The sequence below is a fragment of the Anabrus simplex genome, chromosome 5 (assembly GCF_040414725.1).
Source record: "Anabrus simplex isolate iqAnaSimp1 chromosome 5, ASM4041472v1, whole genome shotgun sequence".
NCBI lineage: Eukaryota > Metazoa > Arthropoda > Insecta > Orthoptera > Tettigoniidae > Anabrus > Anabrus simplex.
The window spans coordinates 372,749,606-372,765,350 of record NC_090269.1 but is presented as its reverse complement, the minus strand read 5'-3'; the positions used below and the strand labels follow the sequence as shown (position 1 = coordinate 372,765,350).

General features: G+C 40.9%; 1 protein-coding gene and 1 pseudogene across 6 annotated transcripts in view; both read right to left on the bottom strand.

The window, feature by feature from the left end:
- The window catches only part of LOC136874940 (zinc finger protein 723), a 108,432-nt gene extending 100,589 nt beyond the window's left edge, over nucleotides 1-7,843 (bottom strand). For 5 of the 6 annotated variants that reach the window (XM_067148652.2, XM_067148655.2, XM_067148654.2 and 2 more), the window contains exon 1: nucleotides 7,730-7,843. The gene's annotated coding sequence lies outside the window, so the exon portion shown is untranslated. The remainder of the gene's footprint in view (nucleotides 1-7,729) is intronic. The other variant, XM_067148653.2, reaches the window with a different exon arrangement.
- LOC137501007 (uncharacterized) lies at nucleotides 1,899-2,995 on the bottom strand (annotated as a pseudogene).
- Nucleotides 7,844-15,745: the final 7,902 nt, after the last annotated feature.

The window sequence follows — 15,745 nt, the reverse complement described above, 5'->3', positions numbered from 1 at the left end:
TATTGTGGACAGTCACACAGGTGTAATCCCTGGCATCATGGTGTGGGGAGCCATACGATATGCGTTCAGGTCACCTCTAATAGCGCTTCGGCAGACTTCAACGGCACAGCGATACATCACAGACATTCTGCATCCACACGTCCTACCCCTTATGACACAACACCCTGGGACAGTGTTCCAACAAGATAATACATGTCCACACAGAGCACGTGTGTCTATGGACTGCCTAGAGCATGTTGAGAACCTCCCGTGGCAAGTAAGATCCACAGACCTATCCATCATTGAACATGTGTGGGATGACATTGGAAGGAGGCTCCGTCCCAGTACCGACCCGCGGGATCTGGAGGGATAACTGCAACAACTGTGGATGAACTTGCCTCAGGAGAGGATCCAAAGGCAGTCTGACACCATTCCAAACCACATAAGCGCATGCATTTTGGCCGGTGGGGCTGTGACACCCTACTGACTTAGCGCCAACATTCCACCTGCAGCTGCCAATGGCCTTGTCCTTTACATCCAATATTGTAATCAGTTCAATAAAGGCACATGGTCTTTCAGCATATGTAGTTTCATTCACTTTCAGCTACTCCTGGGTGCTTAACTTTTTTGTCTGGCAGTGTATATATGAATAATATTTACAAGAATGTTAAAATATTATTAAATTATTATGTACAGAAATGTACACAATGTTAACCAAACCTTAAAATTTAAGTGATAAGTATATGTAACAAAATGTCATAATACTTACAACAGTGGTCATCTTTAACATCTGCCACAAGACATCTCCTTTTTTTTTTTTTTTTTGCTAGGGGCTTTACGTCGCACTGACACAGATAGGTCTTATGGCGACGACAAGACATCCCTGATTTTATTCACGATTAATTGTGTTTGCAATTTGTTGCTGCTTAGAATTATTCACGTTTGACTCCACACGGCTGTCTCGCAGAAATCACTGACTTGTAAGACCTTTCTAAGGCATTTGATGATCTATGGGAGAATACTGGCAAAAATGAGTGTGACTGGACTAGACAAAGGGGTGATTGAATGGGTTGCTATATTTCTAGAAAATAGAACTCAGAGAATTAGAGTAGGCAAAGCTATTCTTTTTCTTCTTCTTTACAATTTGTCATGGGGGATTCCATCGTTACATATGTCGGGAAAGTGTGTGGAGGAAAGGGTACCAGGGTAGAGTGTTATCCAGGAATTAGGTTAAGGCAGATGTTGAGAAAAGTAGGAGGAGGAGGGAAAGGAGAAGGTGGTAGTGTTTCATGTTGGAACTAACAATGTAAAACAAGCAGGTATAAGTACCAACATAGTTGGAAATATGAGTGACCTGGTAAATGCAGCACGGGTGAAGTTTAAGAAAGCGGAGATTGTTATCAGTGGAATACTGTGTAGCAGGGATACTGACTGGAAGGTGATTGGGGATTTAAATGAGACTATGGAGTGGGTATGTGGGAAACTGGGAGTGAGATTTCTAGATCCTAATGGGTGGGTAGGAGATAGGGATCTGTGCTCAGATGGCCTATACTTAAACCGCAGTGGTTCATGTAAGTTAGGAAATTTGTTTAAAAGGGTTACAGGGAGATACATTCAGGGAAACAGGGAGGCCTAGGGAGCGGTGTTAAGGGAACAGGGAACTGGAAATCAAGTAGCGATGACATAAAAATGTTAGTGCTCAACTGTAGAAGTATTGAAAAGAAAGGAATAGAATTAAGTAATTTAATAGATATATACTTACCAGATATTGTATTATCTGTGCACTTTTTATCGATATATTTCCGTCCGGGGTGAGGAGTAAGGAGGGAGCTCTCGCGGTACCAGTAGCACTGCCAACTGAATTAAAATGAAATCGGAATTGAATCAATATGATTGGTCGATATGTATTTGCTACAACTTTATTCAGTTGAATTCTCAGATACATCACTCTCACAATCGTCACTGCTCTCTGCCGTACTATTAATTATAATATCGTCCAGGGCTATTTCCATGACACCGCCGTGCCTCCAGTAGTCTTCTTCCAGTTCGTGCACCTTTCTGCAGTACCCTTTCCAATCTTCGGCAGATATTGAGTTGAATGCCTGGATGGTCAGTTGTCGTAGGTTTCCTGCTGACATGTCTCCCGTTATACTGTGTCCTCTAAACTCGCGTTTTATTTTTGACCATGCCAATTCCATGGCGTTCAGATCACAGTTGTATGGGGGGGAAGACGAAGGACAACGTGACCGTGTTCAGCAGCCATGACGTCAACAGCATAACTTGTTTCAGGAGGCTTGTTTTCCTGAACTAATCTATACAGGGCCTCTTTCCTTTGATTTGTGTCGCAGACAATGCCTTTCTCCTGCAGCCACTGGACCATTGTCACTCGTGTATCATACCTCGATGGTATTTTATCCACCTGTCGAGAATGGTATGGTGCATTATCCATCACTATCACAGATGCAGGAGGCAAATTAGGGAGCACAGATGTTTTGAACCATTTCTCAAAATTATGGGCACTCATTTGGCCTTGGTAATCGCCTTGGGTACTTCTGGCTTCAAATATTAATTGTGCTTCGCTAATGAACCCTTTCTCAGATCCAACACATGCAATGATTAGCCGTTTCGAAGAGGATCCCCATGCTGCAACACCCACAAAATTGTTTCCTCTCTGCCAGCATTTTCCAGATGTTATATTATTGTCAATCCAGGACTCATCCAAGTAAAACACTTCCTTGCCTTCTTCCCTAGCATGTTTAATTTGGACGAGGAATCGTGCTCGCCAATCAACGAAGTCTGCCCGCTCCAGCAATAACACACGTTTGTTTTGGACCTTCTTCCACACAAAACCCATACCTTTCAACACTTTTCGGAGAGATGTTGGGCTCCACTTCCACTTAATTTTGTTCTGCAGCACAGGGATCAGTTTCTTCAGAGTAGGCACCACTTTTTGGACGGTATAGAAGTATTCAATGGTGTCCCTTATCACTCGTTTTTCACGATCGTCCAGTTCCATCTTCCTGTGCGTTCTCTTCTTACGAGAAAGAGGAGAACATCATATAACACTTGCACATGACAACCTACTAGTATCCATAATGATATTAGTTTGAACAGATTAGGTAGACTGGTTAGACAGACCTACCTCCTTTTACCAGGTGTGGGTGGTGAACCACCAGGGTGAGAGGCAGTAAATGCCTTAATCCTATTAATAGTGGCCACGGATTTTCCCGTATACGCAGCAGCACGTTGGATAGACTTCTTTAGGGGTACGAGCAAAAGTTTTTTTTTTTTTTTTCCATCGCACAGCACTTTGTGACGCGTGCTATTATTTTATGTCCCTCGTATAAGCCTTGATGGCCTTTTCCGTTTAGGAGTACCAGGTGGGTCCCGTGATGTACTAGGATTACCTTCCGCACTCATGTTCCGTTCTAACCTGTATGGTGGCTTTGTTATGTAAACAACACCAGTACGTAACATGTACGCCAGATGTCACACGGCGATGCATACTCGATTCATAGTTTGTGTTCAAAGGTTGCCAATACGAATCTCGAAGATTGCCGAGGTCGACCTATTCAGCACTAGGGTGTAAATATATCCAGAAAAGGTGCGCAGATAATAATAGGAGTTGAATCATGGCTGAGAAATGATATAGTGGATGCAGAAATTTTCTCACAGAACTCGAGGGTGTATCGTAGAGATAGTACTCATTATGGTGAAAGAAGCTACGAAAAAAAATAAAGATGACAAACACGAAATTCTAGGTGTAAGGCTCATCTCTAAAGATAAAAGGCAACTTAATTTGGAGTGTATGCACCAGGAAAGGGTAGTGCGAATGCTGATTCAGAATTATTTGATAAGATAATCAGCTACGAGGGAAACGATAAAGAAAGGAACGTCATTGTAGCGGGAGATCTAAATTTACCAAATGTCAATTGGGAAGGTAATGCGAACGAGAGGAAGCATGACCAACAAATGGCAAATAAGTAAATATGGGAAGAACATCTGATTCAGAAAGTGATGGAACCAACTAGAGGGAAGAATATTCCGGATTTGGTGCTGGTAAAACCAGATGAGCCCTATAGAGAAACAAAAGTAATAGATGATATTAGTGATCATGAAGCTGTTTTTGTGATAATTAAAAATAAATGTGAAAGAAAGGAAGAAATTAAAATTAGGACTATTAGGCAGTACCATATGGCTGATAAAACAGGAATGAGGGACTTTTTAATAAGTAACTTTGATCGGTGGAAAACGGTACATAAAAATGTAAACAGAGTCTGGGATGGGTTTAAAGCAATTGTTGAGGAATGTGAAAATAGAATTGTACCTGGGGACTTACTAAAGACAATGGGTTGGGATATAGTACCATATCTGAAGTACTTGTTCGATTATTGTTTGCACGAAGGAGCTATACCAAACAAATGGAGAGTTGTTATAGTAGCCCCTGTATATAAAGGAAAGGGTGATAGACATAAAGCTGAAAATTAAAGACCAGTCAGTTTGACATGCATTGCATGTAAGCTTTGGGAAAACATTCTTTCTGATTACATAAGACATGTTTGCAAAATTAATATCTGGTTTGATAGAGGGCAGTTTGGGTTTAGGAAAGGTTATTCCACTGAAGCCCAACTTGTAGGATTTCAGCAAGATATAGCAGATATCCTGGATTCAGAAGGTCAATTGGACTGTATCGCGACTGACCTGTCTAAGGCATTTGATAGGGTAGATCATGGGAGACTACTGACAAAAATGAGTGCAATTGGACTTGACAAAAGAGTGACTGAATGGGTGGCTCTGTTTCTAAAAAATAGAACTCAGAGAATTAGAGTAGGTGAAGCTTTATCTGTCCCTGTAATAATTAAGAGGGGAATTCCTCACAGCAGCATTATTTGGACCTTTATGTTTTATATATATAAGGTATATATATATATATATCAATATCAATGATATGTGTAAAGAAGTGGAATCAGAGATAAGGCTTTTTGCAGATGATGTTATTCTGTACAGAGTAATAAATAAGTTACAAGATTGTGAGCAACTGCAAAAATGACCTCGATAATATAGTGAGATGGATAGCAGGGAATGGTATGATGATAAACAGGGATAAAAGTCAGGTTGCGAGTTTCAAAAATAGGAAAAGTCCTCTCAGTTTTAATTACTGCATTGATGGGGTGAAAGTTCCCATTGGGGATCAGTGTAAATACCTAGGTATTAATATAAGGAAAGATCTTCATTGAGGTAATCACATAAATATGACTGTAAATAAAGGGTACTGATCTCTGCACATGGTTATGAGGGTATTTAAGGGTTGTAGTGGTATGGTATGATGATAAACAGAGATAAAATCAGGTTGCGAGTTTCGAAAATAGGAAAAGTCCTCTCAGTTTTAATTACTGCATTGATGGGGTGAAAGTTCCCATTGGGGATCAGTGTAAATACCTAGGTATTAATATAAGGAAAGATCTTCATTGAGGTAATCACATAAATATGACTGTAAATAAAGGGTACTGATCTCTGCACATGGTTATGAGGGTATTTAAGGGTTGTAGTAAGGATGTAAAGGAGAGAGCATATTTGTCTCTGGTGAGACCCCAACTAGAGTATGGTTCCAGTGTATGGGATCCTCACCAGGATTACTCCATTCAGGAACTGGAAAAAATCCAAAAAATAGCAGCTCGAGTTGTTCTGGGCGATTTCCAACAAAAGAGTAGCGTTACAAAAATGTTGCAAAGTTTGGGCTGGGAAGACTTGAGAGAAAGGAGACAATCTGCTCGACTAAGTGGTATGTTCCGAGCTATCAGTGGAGAGATGGTGTGGGAGGACATCAGTAGACGAATAAGTTTGAATGGTGTCTTTAAAAGTAGGAAAGATCACAATATGAAGATAAAGTTGGAATTCAAGAGGACAAATTGGGGCAAATATTTGTTTATAGGAAGGGGAGTTAGGAATTGGAATAACTTATCAAGGGAGATGTTCAAATAAATTTCCAATTTCTTTGCAATCATTTAAGAAAAGGCTCTGAAAACAACAGATAGGGAATCTGCCACCTGGGCGACTGCCCTAAATGCAGATCAGTGGTGACTGATTGATTGATTGATTGATTGTTTTACGTTGTACCAACACAAATAGGTCTTATGGTGACAATGGGATAGGAAACGCCTAGGAGTGGGAAGGAAGTTGCTGTGGCCTTATTTAAGGTACAGCCCGACCCCGCTATCTCCCGGATGCAATCTGCTCACAGCTGCGCACCCCTAACTGCACGGCGAACTCGCCCGGTGAAGCTTTATCTGATCCTGTACTCATTAAGAGGGGAATTCCTCAAGGCAGTATTATTAGACCTTTACGTTTTCTTATATATATAAATGATATGAGTAAAGAACTGGAATCAGAGATAAGGCTCTTTGCAGATGATGTTATTCTGTAGAGTAATAAATAAGTTAGAAGATTGTGAGCAACTGCAAAATGACCCTGATAATGTTGTTTCCAATTTCTTTGCAATCATTTATGAAAATGCTAGGAAAACAGCAGATAGGGAATCTGCCACTAGTGCAACTGTCCTAAATGCAGATCAATAGAGAGTGATTGTGATTGTAGTGAAATGTACCAACCTTACAATTGTAGAAATTTTGTTTATAAAACAATTTCCTAGAATTGTAGCCTGTAGACTTGTAGCTATATGAAATACTGTACGCCCCTGTAGGCAGTAGCGTAGCCTGAATCGGCCGATGGGGATGATTTTAGTTACAAAATGACGATGGAACACAATGAAGGTGCTTATGCGTGTGTGGTGCACACATGCAAGACTTGTCATTATAAGGACACTGATACAAGTGAATTATGTTGATATTCAGGCTGCGGTACACTAGAAAATCTTACATTAAAATACAGAAAAAGAACAATATGATCAAAGTCAACTTTTACAGTGAATGGTATGTTCAGTTTACAATCTAAAATCCAACTTTCGAGGCTCTTTATAAAATATATTCAACAGATCTGTTGGTTCTACAATTATGTCTCTGAATGTATCAGAATTATACCGTTATGAGTGAGAATCCTTGGAGCTCTAAGTGATGATAATGTCATTTTTGTAGGAGCGAACTCAGGATAATAAATATAAGATGCCTAGTTAGAATGTGAATTCGTTTTACTCAAATTACGGTAATGAAATAAAGAAACATAACTTGACAAATGTCAAAATTAAGAAAAGGGGTTGATAAAATCTCAATATCAGGTCGTTTTGATTATTTATTATATACTTATTTATTATACATATACCTTCTTCGATAAATCGGTCAACATCATGGTTTCCGTCTTCACAGCAAAGCACCAAACTTATAACCTACAACCTGTTTTCCAGTCAGTGACCGGAATGAATGAAGCCCCCATCAAGGGGCGAGGATAGGAATTGTGCTGGCTGCCGAAGCCTGTCGCACTCCTCTGGGACAATGATTAATGACTGAGAGATAAAATGAAATGATAGTGGAGAGTGTTGCTGGAATGAAAGATGACAGGGAAACTCGGAATACCCGCGGAACAACCTGTCCCGCATCCGCTTTGTCCAGCACAAATCTCATATGGAGTGACCTGGATTTGAACCACGGAACCCAGCGGTGAGAGGCCAACCCGCAGCCGTCTGAGCAACGGAGGCTGCATAACAAATAATAATCTTGGTATAAGTTAACGAAGGCCAGTTCTGATTTTATGAAGAACATGTCTACGTTAGTATATGAACGCGCATTTTCTTACTTACTGTCTTATTTATCCAGAAAGTCAAAGGACAAATGTCACCTGTTTTCAATACCGGTCTTCTCCTTCTAGGTTAGTTTTTAAATTTCGTTCTGACGCTGTGTCCTTCGTTTTCTTCTTCTACTTCACTTCTGGGTGCTTCTGGGTGATGTTTATGGGCTCTTAAAATTTTTGCCCAGTCCAAAATCCCTTATATGAGGAATAACAGATGTTTATGGGCTCTTAAAAATTTTTCCCAGTCTAAAATTCCTTATTTGAGGAATAACACTCTTAAAACAGTACACTCCAATCTATGAAACACTTGTTAGCCTAGCAATTCACACACCTATAGGCTAAAATCATAGCCGATTACAGTTACAAGTAGAGGTGGGGCAAAAAGGGAGTAATATCGATCAGTAATCCGGTTGTAGCGGTAGAGCGCACCACCGATCCCCTCCGCTTACAACTGTAAGTACTCGCGAGGACCAGAGGACAGTGTAGCGCATGACAAGTGTTTAACAAGGGCAGACAACGACGTTGAGATCACGGATCATCTTCAAATTTTGTAAACTTTTAGTAGTCTATTAGGACAAGATAATGTGCAAATAGTAAGCCGTACAATTAAGGCGTGTTCAAGAAAATCGCAAGAGAATTTTCGCGTCGAATGTGTACCGGTGCGTTGCGGTCACGAGCAAAGGTGGCGATGGTCGAGTGGTTAGCGTTCAAGCTCCGTAATCGCTGGATCACTGGATCGAGTCTCGCTTTTTACATTTGGTTTTTCAACACTGGTCATATTCTTTCATATATATTGCAGGTCAGAGCGTCCAGGTGCAAAGCAGTACCGGGTACCATACTCGATTTCACTGTCAGGTATGAGGGATTTCACAAATCACGACAGGCATACATTTTCAGGAATACTTTATGCATTGGGCCGTTTACTTGTTGATAATTATAAATGATGTATTTGTTTTGTAGTCCACCTCTGTCGTGGAGTGGTTCGTGTGATTGGCTGCCACCCCTAGCCATCCTCGAAGTGGTTTTCCGTAGATTCCCATTTATTTCTCCTCTGAGTAAATGCCGGGATGTAGGCCCCTAACTAATGTAGGGCCACGGCCACTTCCTTCCCTCTTCCTTGCCTATCCTTTCCAATCTTCCAATCTCTCCACAAGGCTCCTGTTCAGCATTGCAGGTGAGGTCACCTGGGCGAGGTACTGGCCATCCTACCCCGTTGTATACTCGACCCAAACTTTCGCGCTCCAGGACACCGCCCTTGAGGGGGTAGAGGTGGGATTCCTCGCTGAGTCTGAGGGAAAAACCGACCCTGGAGGGTAAACAGATAAAGAAAGAAAGATATTTTTGTAATGATAAACATTAGTAAAGAGCCTAATAACATTGGAAATCCAATAAAAGTTCATGCAAATATACCTTTTTTCAGTATATTACCTATGAATTGTGATGTATATGAAAGAATTTGACCAATGTTGAAAAACAAAACGACACACGGGACACGAGCCAGCGATTACAGAGCTTGAACGCTAACCACTCGACCACCACCGTTTCACGCAATGATCGCAACGCACCGGTACATATTCGATGCGAAAACTTCTCTTGAGATTTTCTCGAAAACGTCTTAGTAGTACACCTTACAACTTGCACATTATCTTGTCCTAATGGACTACTAAATGTGTACAAAGTTTGAAGATACTCCGTGATCCGAACGTCGTGGCCACCCCTTGTAAGAGTATTATGCCTGTATTCAGTCTGTGTTTCTTAATTTGCGTCTATATTTCCTCCGCTTGTTGTGTTTTGTAGATAATGCAAAGCATAGTAGATAATAATTGTGGCATTAGTTTGATATTTAATCCCATTTTGAGATGGTATTCATGTTTTAGAAAATTTAAGGAATTGCATAAACTTTTACAGAAATTTGTACCACAAATGCTACGAAAACCGTCTGATGCATGGCAGTTCTTTGAAATTACTGGTGGTAAAAATAAGCAAAATGCAAATTTGCGGCCGCATTTACTTGTGGGATTATATCAAGACGCATCACAAGGATGAAATGAGCAGGTCGGCTTCTCCAGCGGAAAGCAACATTGCTGTACTCAGCGAAATGGTTATGTTGTGAGAAAAGGGCATTGAATTTACGTTGCCATACCAATAACGTATTTAAACGTGCCGCCACATTACATTAACTCAGTAGTTTACTCGGTACTACCGGGTGATGACGTCACAACAACTGCTCCGCTCCGCTCCGTCCCCAGCCCTAGTTACAAGCCGGAGTCATGTTAGTTTGCCTACGTCCAGTTGAGGCCAAGTTGAAAGCGCGGGATCTATCCGTGAATGTTGATGTCTACAGTTGGGCCACCAAGAGTTCTTCTTCTCCTTTCGTAATACTTACGGGCTCTTTTACTGTCGTCCAGCCACTATCCGAATAATAAAACGAATCACACGCAAGACAGAGTCTCAAAAGCAAAGGAAAAGTGAAGTTTTCACATATTAATGGAGGGGTTTAAAACTGATGTCCCTGAAATCAGTCTAGGTATTCACAGTTCACCACGAAAAATCTTGCACTTAGTTCAAAATGGAAACCGGAAACATAGCGACCGAAGGTGGATAAGAGAAGTAAGAAGAGGACAAAAACACCAATCACCTGTAAATATGATCGAGCTGTGGACATGTCACACAAATTCACGTATGGAACGAAAAGATTTTAAAGTTAGGGTCACAGGTGTAGAGGGGATCACTCACGAAACTTGAAGGAGTGCAACTATGTGGTAATGAGGGTGGAGGAAGCAAATACGCAAGAGACATAAGAAAAAGCACAGGGACACAAAGGTGCTTCTTCACGCCGAAGTGACGCATCTTGGCGTCTTTTTACTATTCAAACACGGCCGGGTCTACAACTGGGATAGACAAACATGTAGGAAAGATTTATGAGGGGATAAAAATAAAACTAATAGGAGGGTAAACACTGAAGGATTGAGGAAGAAAATGAGATAAATGCCGGAGAGAGTACTGTATAGATAAAAGTACTAACCGAAAACAATAACACGCGATGTTTGATCTAGATGACAAAAGAGAAACGCACCGGAAATACGTATGATAATGTTTGAAGCACGAGTATTGGGAGTGACAAAAGACAGTAGCTATGTTCAGTAGCGAGAAGGACAGTAGCAGCAGGAGTAAAGTCTAACGAAAAACAGAAGAAAACTAAGATCAAAACAAAATTAGTGAATACACTTACACGCCAATGAAATAGGTCAGTAAAACAGTCTTGAACGAGGAATAGTTATAGAACCAATTGAGTATCATCAAGAAGTTGATTCATATCTGTAATGATGTCAGGTGATAGATCAGATAATAGACAAGAAAGACTAGTAGGAAAGGGAATTTTCATTCGTGTCAGACTAGTGAGTAATTTACGACGGGAGGCAACGTAGGCAGGACATTGAAAAAATAGATGGTTACTATCCCCTTCTAAAACACCACACACACAGGTAGGCTGGTTAACTAAATAACGAAACCTGTATTGCGGGGTAAGGGAATGATTGAAGCGTAAGCGAATTATGTTAGTAATATGTCGGCGTGTATATGTGCCCTTGGAAAACCAAGGCTTTGTTGGAATGTATGGTTGAAGCTGATAATGATAAGTGCATTTATAACGCGCAGATTGATTCCACTCATCTTGCCAGGACCGGTAGGCATTGTCTGTAAGACTAGGATAGAAGTCAAGAGGGGGAATAGCTACTGCGAGGGGTGGAGTTGGAAGAGGGCTAGCTTCTTTGGCGGCAGTCAGCTTGAACATTACCAAGAATGTTGGAATGTCTAGATATCCATACAACTGTTATATATACGCCATTTCTTTCAAGGTGATATAGAAGAGATTTGACAATATATATAAGTTTAAGGAGGGAGTAAATGATGATAAGCCCTGTAAAACAGTTTTAGCATCTGTATAAATGGTAGCTTTTGGAAAGGAATGTTGTTGTATGTAAATTAAAGCCTGTTGAATGGCAAATAGCTCGGCAGAAAATATAGAGAAAGTAGTCGGAAGATGAAATCGTTCTACCGTGCTGGAGTCGCTAATAACGAAAGCAGCACCAACTCGTTGAGAATGTTTTGCTCCGTCGGTGTAGATGTCGACAAGTGGGGCAAGTTAGCAATGTGAAACCTATATTTATATTGGGGTGTAAGAGCATGATTGAAGCGCAAACGATAGATATGAATGATATAATGGCGGGAATAAGATCCCTTCATGAACCATTATTTCTGCGGGATGCCAGTTTGTAAATAAATAACATCGTCCTTTAGTTTAGGCTGTATTTTGTCACTCCCCTTGCCAATCATGATATGCCACATCTTTTACGATTGGAATATAATCCATTGGGGGAGTTGCAACTATAATGGGAGATGTAGAAGTCCTAGCAGAATTGGTTGCTGAACAGTCTGCCTTTTCATTGCCGGGTATTCCAGCATGCCCTGGCGCCCAAATTAAGGTGAGATAAACCCCCCCAATTTTTCCAACCTATAAATAATTTGTTTAACATTATAGCTGTAGCAATTTGGTGATAGGGCCAGGGAGGATATGAATTGTAAGTCAGTTCATCTGTATAAATGGTGACCTTAGGGAATGAGTGGTCTTTAGCAAATAAGAGGGCCTGCCATATGGCAAATAATCCTGCATTGAAAATGGAAAACCTATTCAGTAACCTGTATTGATCAGTTACTTGTAGGTTTGACACAAAAATGCTGCTCCAACACAATTCTTGGTCTTGGAGCAGTCCGTATAGATGTCTATACTGAAACGGTAATGCCCTGTCAGCATTTGCCGTTCATGTATTTCTTGAGAAGAACACGCTAACACCCGATTGTGTGGATTTAAAACGAGCGCCAAGCGCGCAGGTATCATGGGTGGCAGCGTGCAAGTGATCACTCGCTGCAGAGTACCAGCCAAGGCCAAATGACGTCACGATCTAATGTTCCATTCGCTTCGATGTCGTATCACGAACGGGATGTCCGATCGTGTTTTGAAGAACGTAATCTTGTAGGCCTGGATAACAAATACTTCTACCCGAAATTTCATGAAAATCGGCGGAAGGATGGCCGAGTTATAACATTTTAAAGAGGCTCATATTTTCTAATTTGTCGTCTGACCTAGGGAAAAATAGAGAGCTCGCCAGCCCATTAGTAGACAGTGAGTGTGTGATTTCGTCGTGTACCAGCTGCCACGCTGTGCGGGCCAGCTGCAATGGTACAGTCTTTTTCTCTGTCCGGCTAAGGACCGGTGATAGAAAATACGCGATGCAAGTGTCGAACATATTCTCATCGTGCAAACAGGAAACTTGTTCATTTGTAATGTCGATCTGCCGAGCTGTTTAACATTATTTTAGTCTTGAAAACTTCGTATTGCAGAGACTATATAGTAATCGCTAGATAATGAAACTGTGCTGTTATAAGAGTGTGAAGGACTTAGTGCGTAAAGACTGTACCTTAGGGAAACATTGTTTCCTTTTCGAGAGACTGTGTTAAGTTATTTCGTTAAAACTGTGCCCTAGTGAAAATACATTTCTTTTCAAAAACTGTGTTAATTCACTTCGTGAAAGACTGTGCTAACATTTCCTTTCATAAGACTGTGCCAACCTTTCTTTTCAAAGATTGTGTTAATTCACTCGTTAAAACTGTGCTACCATTCCTTTTCATAAGACTGTGCTGGCATTTCTTTTCAAAGACTGTGTTAATTCGCTTCGTGTAATACTGTGAATTCATTTCTTTTCAAAGGACTATGTTAACTCACTTCGTGAAAAACTGTGTCTTCATTTATTGTCGAGAGATTGTGTTAAGCTGCTTGTACAAACCGTGCCTCAGTGGAGAATTTATTTCTGAGAGACTGTGTGATTTTTTCGCGAGACTGCGTGTTAAGTGTCATATACTGCTTCTTTACTGCCTTCATAGAAACTTTAATATATTTCCACGTGTGTGTGTGCGTGTGTGCTAGATCATTGCATTTACTTCTCCGTACTCATTACAAACAGTATGAAAGACTGTGTCCGTAGGACTCACTTTATTTCTCTTCTTCACACTGAGATTAAGTGAAGTTGTATACAGTTCCAGATTATTTCTTTTGTTGCCTATCACTTCGAGTTCGCCAATGATTTTTTCATGAACAGTGTTAATTTCTATTATTTTCAAAGAACTGTGATTTTGGATCCATTTTTAAAGTAATGTGCGTCCAACACCATTTACAGTGGAACTTGTTCAGTTAATAAACAGTGTTTCGCCACAACTTGCTGTGTAGTGCGGTAGAGAAGTGTCGTATCAGATTCTATTGATATTCTGTGCGAACCTCTTACATTTCTATACTCCCTTCATGGGACTTTAGTGGAGAACAAATCTAATCAACTATTCCACGCTGCACTATCACCAGACGACCGACCCCAGGTTCGAGTCTACTTTAACATCGAGGGTCGACAACCGCCGTGGGATGACGTGGTACCTTGGTCGGAAGTGAGGAGTTCAGCGACGTGCGACGACACCGAGGGACGACGCCTTACCCACATTTTTCAGGACAGTCAAACCATTCATCTGCAAAGGTGATAATTTCTATGTTTTCTTGAATAAATTGCAAGTTCCACTTTAAAATGAACTTATTGCACTACCCTTCTCTCTTATACTCTCTGAGCATGGACCGTACACGGCCTGGCGTCAATCCATGCTCCCCACTAAACTAAATTACGGGCGTTCCTGTTTCAATGCCTCGCTCCGAATTTGTAATCCTCATTTTTGTAACCATCTATGTATGTTCCTTAGCACATCTAGCTCTGCTGTAATTGATAGCGGAAGGAATAATGATGTGGGCAGTGTAGAATAGTATGAGGAAAGAAAAGGTACAAGAAAGTAATGTGAGACTTCGCAGTATGGAGTCCAGATACGAATGTAGCGAATCAAACGCGAAGAATAATGCTGGCGTTCGGCTTGATCTATGTTGGTATGCGGAATGATATTCATGAAGTACCTCCAACTTGGACACAAGCATATTACAAGTAAGGTAAAGTTGTATTCTGCCAGAATGCAGGTCCGATCCTCCGCAGAGGTGTGCCTGAGCCTGAGTTTACGTACGGCAGGGTGGCCAGTTCCTTTCCGCTCCTCCTTTCCCTTCACTCCACCAACGGCGCGTGGCAACCCGTCCAATCTTACCACGCCCAATGTTCGGAGATCTCAGGGGATCCAGTGATTCAACACGCCTACGGTCGTTGGCATATTAGAAGTAAGGGCTAATCATTTATGAAGATAGTTTTTGGCCAGCATTTGCGTCTTATAGCTAACGGAGGTTCGCCCGATCTCACCAATAGGTCATTTGAGGGGGTGGATTGCAGCACCCCCGAACAGATACGCAGGGCTTGGTACTGTACAGTATTGAGTTGAGCTAGACTGGATACCGAAGCTGTGTCAAAAATATGCACCCCGAAATCTAGGTACGCACGAATTGTCACTTTATACAGTGATGTGGACACAACTGGGTGCGCGCCCCAGTATAAGTTTTTAATACATTGTTTTATACTTCGGCTTTTTGACGAATGTCTTGGAAATGTTTTTCCACTTCAGTTTATTATCCAGGATGAAACCGAGATATTTGTGTTGGGTACAAATCGGTATTTCGAAGTCATCAAATTGAATTGGAGAATGAATATAATGATGATGGGTAAAATTAATTGCAGAACATTTATGGCTTGAGAGTTGTAGTCTATGTGCATCTAACCACGCATATGCCTCGCTAATTATTTTGGAAAGAGATTGCCGATAGGCATATAGGCAAGTATGAGAATAATAAATAACGAACTCATCTCCGTAAGCAAGTAGACTGGCTGATTGATGAATTAATGTTCGAAATCATGCAGATAGGGGGCAAATAAAATTCCACAGAGAATATCACCCTGTGATAGACCTTGAGATGTTTGTCTATTTGATATACGATATCCTGTCGATTTCAATATTAAAGTGCAATGCGAGAGTAATTGACTTAAAATATTTAGAAATTCTT